Genomic DNA, 12641 nt, shown 5'->3' with positions numbered 1-12641 from the left:
TTCCGATCGGCCACTAACATCTTCTAATTTCTCTCGTCAGAGATGGGTGGAGGAAATTGCAGTTTCCAATCGCTTGGCCTTGGTGGATGAAGAGTTGCGACAACTGAAGGCAGCAGTTGGTCCGTCCGGCCTTCAGGGCCCTTCATATTCCGAGCTGCAAAAGGAGCTGAAGAAGACTCAAAATCTGCTGGCGGCCGAGCAGAAGAAGACAGTCGATCAGGCCCACGCCCTGGCCGAGTCCGAGCGACAAGTCAAGTCGCTCGACACAAAAATAACCTTGGCCACCACTCGAAAAAATACAGCTATCTCCGATCTGGAGAAAAAGAACGTGGATGCTCGGGGCCTAGAGCTGAAGATAAAGGAGTTGACAGAGCAGCTCGACAGGGAGAAGGCGGGCCGCTCGGCCGACGCGGAAAAGCTTCAGAATCTGAACGAGGCCCTCACTGGCTCCCAGGCGGCTTTTAAAGAATATCAAGATGCCGAGCTGAGTCGAATCGCTGCCTTAAGACAGAGCTACATCCGCTCGCCCGAATTCTCGGAGAAAATATGCGAGCGGATGTACACAGCCTTCGACTTGGCTATGACCGCCACCACTACTTATCTGAAGTCTAAGGGTCTTCTTCCGGAGTCACTACTATTCCGGCCGGCGATCAAGTGGAGCTTCTGAATAACATTCCCAGGGACCTCTATGATTATATTGAGTAGTTTTATGTAATTCAGTCACCCGCCTGGATATCATCCTTTTTTGTAATTGGGCCGCTCGGCCTAAAGCTTTACCTTTAATGCAATGTTTTCCTTGTATTTGTTGTCTCCTTTCATAACCAAGATGTGTGTTTATCCGCTCGCCCATTATTACTTCTCGTACTCCCCCATAAGGGATTTTAACAAAGTAATCGTCGTGATCTCCCCGCTCGGCGAAATATACTGTGTTCTCTGATGGTAGAGCTCGTTTACCCAATGCCAAGTACTTTTGGATACTAGGCCAATCAGAGCGTAGAGACGATCGAACGATATCGAAATCGCGTGCCTCGGGACATTAGATGCTTTAATTCGCTCGGATTATTTAGAGACGCTGGCTCGTGTCTCGATTTTTAACGTCGGAGCTCGACGGTCTTCCGCTCGGAAGATTTATAGACGCCGGCTCGTCTCTCGATTTTTAACGTTGGAGCTCGACGGTCTTCCGCTCGGATGATTTATAGACGCCGGCTCGTCTCTCGATTTTTAACGTCGTAGCTCGACGGTCTTCCGCTCGGATGATTTACAGATGCCCGCTCGTCTCTCGATTTTTAACGTCGGAGCTCGACGGTCTTCCGCTCGGATGATTTATAGACGCCGGCTCGTCTCTCTATTTTTAACGTCGGAGCTCGACGGTCTTCCGCTCGGATGATTTATAGACGCCGGCTCGTCTCTTGATATTTAACGTCGGAGCTCGACGGTCTTCCGCTCGGATAATTTATAAACGCCGGCTCGTCTCTCGATATTTAACGTCGGAGCTCGACGATCTTCTGCTCGGAGGGTTTATAGACGCCGGCTCGTCTCTCGATTTTTAACGTCGGAGCTCGACGGCCTTAACGGCTAATCTTTAACACAGTCGCTCGGCGGGTATACTAGCCATCCTTTAATTCATTTCTGCTTCCTGCATTACAAGGACATGGGCGACTAGAATATACACAAAAATGAATTACATCAGTGCACCTTTCACCCAGCTCGATAAGGCTGGAGATGATTTGCGCTCCAAGGTCGGTCCAGCTGTCGTCCGTCTTCACCCTCCAGGACCCACCCACGGAGCTTCCAGCTTGCTGACGTCGCCGACCGGCTTGACTTTCTTCTAGACAAGGTCGCCGACCTGGAATGATCTGGGGATTACGCGCCTGTTGTAGTTTTGCTTCATCCGTTGACAGTACGCCATCAACCGAACGGACGCCTTGGCTCGCTCTTCCTCAACCAAATCCAGCTCCAGGTTCCTCCGCTCGGCGTTGTTGTTATCATAATTCTGGATCCGAGCGGACTCGACTCCAACTTCGACAGGAATAACCGCTTCGCCGCCATACACCAGGTGGAAAGGCGTGACGCTCGTCCCTTCCTTTGGAGTCGTTCGGATGGCCCATAGGACGCCCGACACTTCATCCACCCAACTTCCTCCTAAATGGTCGAGCCGAGCACGCAGAATACGAAGAATTTCACGATTAGCTATTTCAGCTTGACCATTGCTTTGGGGATATGCTACGGACGTGAAGTGTTGCTCGATGTCATAACTTTGGCACCAATCTTTAAGCAATTTTCTTGTGAACTGCCGCCCGTTATCGGAAATAAGTCGTCGGGGGATGCCGAACCGACAGATGATGTTCTGCCAAATAAATTTCTTGACCATCTGCTCGGTGATCTTGGCTAGTGGCTCGGCCTCCACCCACTTGGAAAAATAATTAACCGCCACTAGCAGAAATTTCTGTTGTCCGGTCGCCATAGGAAATGGACCCACAATATCCATTCCCCACTGATCGAACGGACATGAGACTGTTGATGCCTTCATTTCCTCTGCCGACCGGTGGTAGAAGTTATGGTACTTCTGGCACGAAAGGCACGTCGACACGGTCCGAGCGGCGTCTGCTTGTAAGGTTGGCCAGAAGTACCCTGCCAACAGGATCTTCTTAGCCAGCGATCGTCCGCCCGGATGCCCTCCGCATGATCCTTGATGTACTTCTTGGAGGATGTAAGCCGAGTCCTCCGAGCTCACGTATTTCAACAGCGGGCGTGAGAAAGCCTTCTTATAAAGCTGATCGCCGATGAGTGTGAACCGACCGGCTCTCCTCCTTAGCAGCTGGGCTTCATTCTGATCGGACGGTGTGGCTCCCGAGCGCAGAAACTCCGTGATGGGTGTCCTCCAGTCGCTCGGAAACGTGAGGCTCTCCATCCGGTCGACGTGCGCCACCAAAGATACTTGTTCAATTGGCTGCTGGATGGCGATCGGCGTTATTGAGCTTGCAAGTTTGGCTAACTCGTCAGCCGCTTGGTTCTCCGCTCGGGGTATCTTCTGGATAATAACTTCTCTAAAGTCGGCCCTGAGTTTTCGAAGACTTGAGCGTTGTTGATTTCAAAAGTACACGTGAGGCTTGGCGTGGGAATCCGAATGAGCGTTACCGGCCGGCGCCACATGCGTCTTGCTGCAAAGCGGCTATGAGGCCTCATATTACCTTCATTGTTCGTAGCTTTATAATCCAGTAGGACGGATAAGTGCATCTTTTCTTCTTGAGGAGAGCAGCAATATTAGCCGAGTGGATGATCCGTTCACAAATATTTTCCACATAGCTTAGGCTCAGATTACGCACCTCGGTCACAAAATCGCCAGGATGCGCTTTGATTGCGGGGTGGGCCGGAAGTCAAATTCATAACTCCATTGTCCATTTGATGAGCCGGCCAGCAACTTCACGCCCGAGCGGGCTATTGGTTTTGACAATGATTGTATGCGCTAGGAAGTAGGGACGGCGGCGGCGAGACGGGCAAGCGACCACTGGGGGAAGATTCAGCATCTTTTAAAATATGACTAAGAAAATAGGCTCTTCTCCGCTCGCCCTCACTAATGCCAAGCCAATTGCTTGCTCGGTTGAAGACAAGTACATATAAAGTGGCTCACCATGATCGGCAGCTATCACAGGAGAGAGCTCGGATATGCCTTCAAATCTTGAGCGCGTCGCATTCTTCGTCCCAATGAAACTTATTGGCCTTGCAAGATTTTGAAAAAGGAAGGCTCGGTCGGCGGTTTGGAGATGAATCGGGCCAGGCGGTTATCAAAGTCAGCGCACTTCCCTTGTATTTCTTGGAGGCGGCATGTTTTGTAGAGCTTTCACCTTGCTGGGATTTGCTTCGATGCCCCGCTCGGTCACTATGTACCCCAAGAAACACCCTCCTTTTGCTCCGAACAGGTACTTCTAGGGATTTAGCTTGACTCCATATTTGCGTAGCGTTCGGAAGGTTTCCTCCATGTCTTTGAAGAGATCGGCCGCTCGGACGGACTTGATGAGAATGTCGTCCACATAAACTTCCAGATTCCGCCCGATCTGCTCCTTGAACACTTTGTTCATCAAGCGTTGATAAGTGGCTCCCGCGTTCTTCAATCCGAACGACATCACATTATAGCAGTAGGTGCCGTCGGCCGTCACGAACCTGACTTTTCTTGATCTTCACGGGCGAGCGGCACTTGATGATAGCCTTGGTAAGCGTCGAGTATACATATTAATTCGCAGCCGGCCGTAGAGTCCACTAGCTGATCTATCCGGGGTAGAGGATAAAAGTCTTTCGGGCAAGCTTTGTTGAGATCCCGAAAATCTATGCATACTCTCCACTTGTTGCCCGGCTTGGAGACTAATACTACGTTCGTCAGCCAGCTCGGGAAATGCACCTCGCGGATATTGCCGGCCTCCAAGAGTTTTTCCACCTCCGCTCGGATGATGGAATTCTGCTCGGCGCTGAAGTCCCTTTTTCTTTGCTTTACTGGCCGTACGTCCGGTCGGACGTGTAGCTCATGCTGCGCTATACTTGGTGAAATTCCGGGCAGCTCATGTGTCGACCAGACGAAAACATCATGGTTTCTCCGGAGGCATTGGATCACCTCCTCTTTCTGATTCGCCTTTAGGTCGGATGCGATGAATGTCGTGGCCTCCGATCGGGTCGGGTGTATCTGCACTTCCTCTTTTTCTTCATAAACTAAAGAGGGAGGTTTTTCAGTTATAGCATTCACCTCGATCCGTGGCGACTTTCGAGCGGAATTTGCTTCGGCTCGGACCATTTCGACGTAGCATCGCCGAGCTGCCAGTTGATCTCCCCGTACTTCTCCCACTTTGTCTTCGACGGGGAACTTGATCTTCTGGTGGAAGATAGAGACGCCGGCTCGTCTCAAAATGACGTTGTATGATGAGGGAGAGTCGACCACCACGAAGTTTCTTGTCAGCGTCCTTCTGAGCGGCTCTTCTCCCAGTGAAATAGCCATCCAGATTTGTCCGACCGGAAGGACTTCATTGCCCGTAAACCCGTAGAGGGGGGTTGTCATGGGCAGCAGCTCGGCACGGTCAATTTGTAGTTGATCGAACGCCTTTTTGAATATTATGTTGACCGAGCTTCCTGTGTCAACAAAAACACGGTGAATAGTGTAGTTGGCTATTACCGCTTTGATGAGCAGAGCGTCGTCGTGGGGCACTTCAACTCCTTCCAAGTCCCCAGGCCCAAAACTGATTTCGGGTCCACTCGCCCGCTCTCGGCTGCAGCCGACTGCATGGATCTGGAGCTGCCGGACGCTCGCCTTTCTTGCTCGGTTGGAGTCTCCTCCGGTCGGCCCGCCAGCAATAATGTTGATCTCGCCTCGGGAAGTATTACTTCTATTTTCTTCTTCCCGAGCGGATGGTCGAGACCGTTCTCTTGACGTTCGGCGATTCTCCTGCCTTGGAGAGCGATGCCGATCGGGAGTCTGTTGCTGTCGCCTATCGGCTCGCGTCCGATCGGCTTCATGAGTTCTCTGTCGCCTATCGACTGAGGGAGACCGTCAGCCACCATTCCGGGGAATGGGATGAGCCACGAAGGGAAGACTTCGACAATCCCTTGTGTTGTGCGTATCCGTCCGGTGGAAGGAGCAGAACATCGGGGTCCATTTCTTCTTTGGCTTGGGCCGGGCGGCAGCTACCTCTTGCACGTGAGACCTGGCATGGGGGGAGCGGATTGCTTCGGCCCTCGGTCCTCTGGGCGGCTGATGAGCGGCGTGCTGTTTCCGTTCGGCAGGAGGAGCCCGCTCGGTTGGAGTTTCTTTTTTTCTGGCTGCTTGCGCTTCCTCCACGTTGATGTATTCGTTGGCCCGGTGTAACATGTGATCATAGTCTCGGGGCGGCTTCCGAATGAGCGATCGGAAGAAATCCCCATCCACGAGGCCTTGTGTAAAGGCATTCATCATGGTCTCCGAGGTGGCCGTTAGAATATCCATGGCCACTTTGTTGAACCGTTGGATGTAAGCTCGGAGCGATTCACGGGCTTCTTGTTTGATGGCTGATTCGGCGGTAAGAATGGGGGACTCATTTTTTGAAGGGTCTCAGCTTGAGGACCGATGAAGGGCTGACTAAGCGGTTAATGGCCACGCCGAGCAGCTGAGTAAGTCCGAGCGGAGCTAGACATAACCCATCCAAGGGTTTGGGTTTCCGACGCCAAGGCAGGAGGATCGAAGGGCCGAGCGTGATGCCGCTCGGCTGGAAACGAAGGGCCGAGCGGGTCGTCCGTTCGGCCAAGATAAGGGCGAGGGTACAAAGGGGGCCGAGCGGCCTATGCGCTCGGCTCGGGATATGGGATATCAGCTAAAGCATGTCTGATGATTAGGCCGTACACAAGATCGCACGATGGAGGACCTTGCCGTCACATCATGGAAAGGTTGATACAGTAGCAGTATGGCCTCATGGACATCTTCCTGACATATCCATATCTGGGTATGGCCCTTCTGACAGACCCATACCTGGGCATGGTCAAAGGCAGGTGGTTACTTTGATTGGTGCGCCCAGGCTTCTTCGGGAGGTCTATATAAGGCCTCCATTTCTTCACCGGAGGTATGAAAAATCTTGATCTGGAAACCACCTTCTTGTTATTCCTCGCCTGACTTGAGCGTCGGAGGTCGTGGGACACCCCAAGCTCGGTTTTGTTGCGAGTTCGTCGGAGCACTCGAGGATCCAGGGAGCGCCACGTCCCAGCGTTCGTTGACCCTGGTTCGGACAGGATCAAATTGGCGCCGTCGTGGGAACACACTGTATCCAAGGGCGATGGACGAGGCTGGAAGAATACATACCGTGGCACTCTCACAAGAAGAGTTGGGCGCCAGAGGCGAGGGCGGCCAAGATAGTGGCGCGCAAAGGAGAAAGCCGCGGTGGCGCAGCGGCAAACCTCGGCGGGCGGCCGCTGGAATATGTTTCAGGAGGGTTCCTCAGGCACTCTTAGTACTCCCCAATCGCGCGCTCACGGGGCAAGGATCTTCATCGATGAGCCTCCGTGCGGGATCATAAGAGGCAAAATCCTCGGCGGGACGCTTCTCCGGCGGAAGCCGCCCACGGTTCCATTTCCCTCAGCGGATACTTCATCTCCGGTCGACTTATAGCAAGCCCCCTTACGGAACCTCAAGGCGGGAGTTTGATGTCGGCGATGAATCGACCGCATCTGAGGAAGTTGGGTGGACGAGCAGCCGATGAAGAGGGATTGGCACTTGGATCCACCGTGAAGCACAAATTATCTCTAGCCTGTCCGGGGCAGGGCGAGAGATATGTGCTGTATATTTTCTGTTTGGTTGTATATTTGAAATGTAGAAGGTGAAATATTATAATGTGCGCACTTGGAATTATTGGCCAAGCGGCCTATCTTCATGGTGTATAAGATACGAGCCAAGCGCTCTTGGCTCGATGAAGAAGGCCTCGAGCCGTTCGGCTGGAGGTATAGTATCCGAGCCAAGCGCTCGATAACGAAGGCTCGTGGAGCAATGGGAGCAGAAGGCTCAAGTAAAAGGATAAAGCAGCAGGCCGCCACCACCTCTGGTATGCCGAGCGGCCATGGAGGACCGACCGGGAAGTTTCGCCATCCTCCGGGCCTTGATAAATTTCGACGAAGTACATTGTATCCACCTCACTCCACGGGTATTCGGGAGTTGAGAAATCGCGTTAGATCTTATGATGATCGGCAGGTTAGTTTTTCAGATATAATTTCTTTCGGGAGTAGAATTCATCGTAATTTTCCGAACGAAGGCCCCGCGCTGTTTAGCCGGAGGTAAATGGGTCGAGCCAAGCGCTCGAGGATCAAAGACCCAGTACCTTCCGGATGGAGATAAATTATCCGAGCCAAAATGCTCGAAGCAGACCCTGAGCCGTTCGGCCAGGAGTACGTTCTCCAAGCTGGGTAAAAGGGGCATATGGATTATTCGAGCCAAGCACCCGAATAAGTGAAGGCCTCCTAGCCGATTGAGTTCGCAAGCAAATGACCCATGCCGTTCGGCCGGGCACAAATACTGTTCAAGCGCGAGATAAGTTATGAAGGCCAAGGTCGCTCGACCTGGTAAGGAGTTAGCCTTGAAGGCCGTCTAGCCCAGACGTTAAACCGTAGAGCCGCGCCGATCGGCTAGAAACATCCGCGCCGACGAGCACCGTCGTTAAAGATCGAGAGCCGCGCCGGATCCGCGCCGCGACGAGCACCGTCGTTAAAATCGAGAGCCGCGCCGATAAATATCCGCCGGCGAGCACCGTCGTTAAAGATCGAGTCGCTCCGGCTATAAAACCGACAAGCACCGTCGTTAAAGATCGAGCGGATAAATCGACCGGATAACCGACGAGCACCGTCGTTAAAGATCGAGCGCCGCGGCTACGTCCGACCGGTATAAAACCGGCGAGCACCGTCGTTAAAGATCGAGAGCCGCGCCGATCGGCTAACCAACCGCGCCGACGATCGAGAGCCGCGCCGATCGGCTATAAACATCCGCGCCGAGCACCGTCGTTAAAGATCGAGCCGCGCCGATCGGCTATAAACATCAGCGCCGTTAAAGATCGAGAGCCGCGCGATCGGCTATAAACATCCGGCGAGCACCGTCGTTAAAGATCGAGAGCCGCTCCGATCAGCTAAACATCCGCGCCGACGAGCACCGTCGTTAAAGATCGAGAGCGCCGATCGGCTATAAATAACCGTCTAGCCCAGACGTTAAACCGTAGAGCGCCGATCGGCTATAAACATCGGCGACCAGCACCGTCGTTAAAGATCGAGTCGGTCCGGCTACTCACCGGCGAGCACCGTCGTTAAAAATCGAGGGCCGCGCCGATATCCGCGCCGGCGAGCACCGTCGTTAAAGATCGAGAGCCGCGGCTATATATATCCGCGCCGACGAGCACCGTCGTTAAAGATCGAGAGCCGCCGCGCGGTAAAACCGACGAGCACCGTCGTTAAAGATCGAGAGCCGCGCCGCGCCGGCGAGCACCGTCGTTAAAGATCGAGAGCCGTAGGCTATAAATCACCGTGAGCGAGCTCAGTCGTTAAGATCGAGAGCGCCGATCATTATAAATAACCGTCTAGCCCGGACGTTAAACCGTAGGCAGCGCCGATCGGCTATAAACATCCAGGCCGAGCGGCGATCGGCTATAAACACCGCTACCGGCGAGCACCGTCGTTAAAAATCGAGGCCAGGCTATAAATATCCGAGCAAGTCGTTAAAAATCGAGGCCGTAGGCTATAAATAACGCCGACGAGCACCGTCGTTAAAGATCGAGAGCGCCGACCGGCTATAAATAACCGGCGAGCACCATCGTTAAAGATCGAGACCGCACCGGCTATAAATAACGGCGAGCACCGTCGTTAAAGATTGAGAGCGGCACCGACCGAGAGCCGCGCCGAACGGCTATAAATACCGCAGCGACGAGCACCGTCGTTAAAAATCGAGCCGCGCCGGCGACTATAAAACCGGCGAGCACCGTCGTTAAAGATCGAGCGCCGCGTATAAATAACCGCGCCGACGAGCACCGTCGTTAAAGATCGAGCCGCCGATCGGCTATAAACATCCGCCGGCGAGCACCGTCGTTAAAGATCGAGCGCCGCGCCGACATATCCGCGCCGGCGAGCACCGTCGTTAAAGATCGAGCCGGCCCGACGGCTATAACCGCGCCGGCGAGCACCGTCGTTAAAGATCGAGAGCGCGGCGATCGGCTATAAACATCCGCGCCGGCGAGCACCGTCGTTAAAGATCGAGCGCCGCGCCGATCGGCTAACCGTCTAGCCCAGACGTTAAGCCGTAGAGCCGGCCGATCGGCTATAAACATCCGCGCCGACGAGCACCATCGTTAAAGATCGAGGCCGCGCGATCGGCTATAAACATCCTGGCGAGCGTCGTTAAGATCGAGCCGCCGGCTATAAATCACCGGCGAGCACCGTCGTTAAAAATCGAGGGCCGCGCCGACTATCCGTGCCGACGAGCACCGTCGTTAAAGATCGAGAGCCCGCCGATCGGAATACCGACGAGCACCGTCGTTAAAGATCGAGAGCCGCGCCGATCGGCTATAAACATCCGCCGAGCACCGTCGTTAAAATCGAGAGCCGCGCCGAGCGGCTATCATAAAAAACCGTCGTTAAAGATCGAGAGCCGCGCCGATCGGCTATAAACATCCACGCCGACGAGCTCATGATCGTTCACAAGTACCAGATTGATTAATGCCGGTCGGCCGTCGGTTTGCCAATACTTCACGTGCACTGAATGCAAGCAGTATGGTTAAGCGCTAAGTGCAAACAATATGGTTAAGCGCTAAGTGATTTTGAGGAAGCGAGTCAATTGATTAACCCGATCGGTCGTTTAGTAGGAAACCCGGGGAGCCCAACAGATTATACGAATGAGCAGCAACGCATTAAAAAGGGGCAATGAAAGGCAAACAAAAAATACAAGGCGCATAAGGGAGCCGAACGACACGTATAAAAATTTTACATCCGCCGAGCGGATGAAATACAGAAAGTACTTGAAATAACCCGCATCACTCCGGATCCTCAAAATTAAAAAAGGTGTCCGGGATGTCGTCAATCATGGCTGCCAGTTCGGGAGGGGGAATGCTCAGGTCAGCAGGAAGATGCCCCTTCTTAATGCCAGTGGTGACCTTGACCGCCTCGAGGAAGGTTGAGGAGACGTTGCCACCAAACTTTTCGCCAAAGCGCTCCGAGTGGAGATATTCTTGGCGCGCCGCTGCTAAGCGACTCGGCTCTCCCTCCTTATACCTTTTAAGCACTGCTCGGGAGGCAATTAGGGAATCTTGGACTGCCTTCAAGTCCATCGCAGCTTTTGTGTGTTCGGCCGAACGGATCTCCCGCTCGGCATTCAGATCGGCCTCTAGCTTCTTAGACTGCTGATCAAGGGCCGAACTCGACTTTCATTTTGTCTAGATCAGCAATCGCGCCTCTTGAAGCCCTTGGCGCGTTTCACGTCCCGTCCGCTTCTTCACCAAGTCTTGAGTCGGGCCACCTCTGGCGGATCGTGACCTTCTTACATTCGGCCTCGAGTTTGTTTCTCCCGCTCGGGATGGACCCCTGATACTTGGGTTTTTCGGAGATCCTCCATTTCGGCGGTCGGTGGTGGTGGCGTTCTCAATTGTAAGGAAATAATAAAATCAGTGAGTCAAACAATAGCATGGCACATGAAGAAAGATGAATTCACCTGTGTGGCCTGCTGCATATTGTTATCGCCGAGCTGCTTGGGCGTCATGAGGGTAACCTGAATCTGGGCGTCCTCAAAAAGCTTGGCGAGCGGACTCGTCAAGGTTATTTCGTGAACAGGGCTCGATGGCCGATCGGCAGACAGTAAATATTCCTCCGATGGGAATCGGAGGGTGGTCTTGATGGTCGGATGGCCGGACGGCGCTTCTTCACGTAAACGGCGACGAGTCCAGGGAGGAGAGCCGGAAGGCTGGGCGGTAGGCGAGGCCGCTGGAGTCCCGATCTGTGATGGCGTGCTAGCAGGCGAGGTTACGCCGATCGGCACCTGTGGTGCTCCCTCTTGTGGCGGCGGAAGGCTGGAGTCTCTTCGACGCTTTCGCCGAACTTCCAGCCGTGGATCCCGACTGAGGGACCCCAGCTCGGCGGGGGCTGAGGAAGCAGGATCCGCCTCAACCTCTGTTGAAGCCTGTTTGGGGCGGACTGCGCCCCTCTCCCGTGTCTGCCGGACGGCTGGGAATGAGACCCCGCTCGGCGAGCTCCTTTTGGTGGCGCCTCAATTTCCACGACCTTCAGTTTCAAATGAGCGGTAGCCTTAGAGCGCCACATGACTTCAGCTGCAGTAAACGAAATTAAAATCAATTAGAGGACGTCCATTTCAAACGGGGGAGTCCCATCGAAAGTGACGCCGCAGTCACACAATATTCAACACGTGGCGCCCTGTCACCGATCAATTAATGCGCATACCGCGCACGCTTCGCATAATGATAAAGATTGCACGATTTCCGAGAAGATTTAGACAAGCGATCATCCATTTGGTTGAATCGCCGAAGTCATATAAAAGAAAAACTCCTTCCAATGTTTGTTGGAGGTCGGCATATTGTCAAAAAATTTAAAGCCTATTCTACTTTGGAAAATAAAAGTCCCCAGCTCGGATTGTTTGGGGTAGAAGAAGAAGTGGAATATTTTAGGGTCAAGAGGGATACTGTGCAGCTTGAAGAGGACGACCATCCCGCTCAGCAGCCTAAAGGAATTCGGCACAAGTTGGCCGAGCGGGATGCGAAAATAGTTACAAACCTCTAAAATAAAGGGATGGGTAGGAAATCTAAGGCCACCCTGGAATTGGTCCAAAAAGAAACAGATTGTGCCGATCGACGGGTCATGTGGTCGGTCGGTCGGGTCGGCTACTACTATTTCATAGTTATCGGGAATTTCATACGTCCGAACAAGACGCCGAGCACCCTCCTCATCAAATCGACTCTCCATGGTCAGGTACCAAAGGCCATGAACACCAACAGCGGGTGCAAAGGAGCTTGCCATCTCGGAGAAGCGAAAGAATGGCAAGAAATCGAAGGAAGGGAAACGAAAGGGGCGAAATGAGCAGAGAAGATCTAGTAAGTGAAGGAAGAAGACTCACTGGGAAGGAAACGGGTGGAAAGAATCACCGATGAGATGATCGCCGC

Source organism: Zingiber officinale, chromosome 3A (genome assembly GCF_018446385.1).
Source record: "Zingiber officinale cultivar Zhangliang chromosome 3A, Zo_v1.1, whole genome shotgun sequence".
Classification (NCBI taxonomy): domain Eukaryota; kingdom Viridiplantae; phylum Streptophyta; class Magnoliopsida; order Zingiberales; family Zingiberaceae; genus Zingiber; species Zingiber officinale.
The sequence above is the reverse complement of the archived record's forward strand: the minus strand, read 5'-3'. Positions refer to the sequence as shown.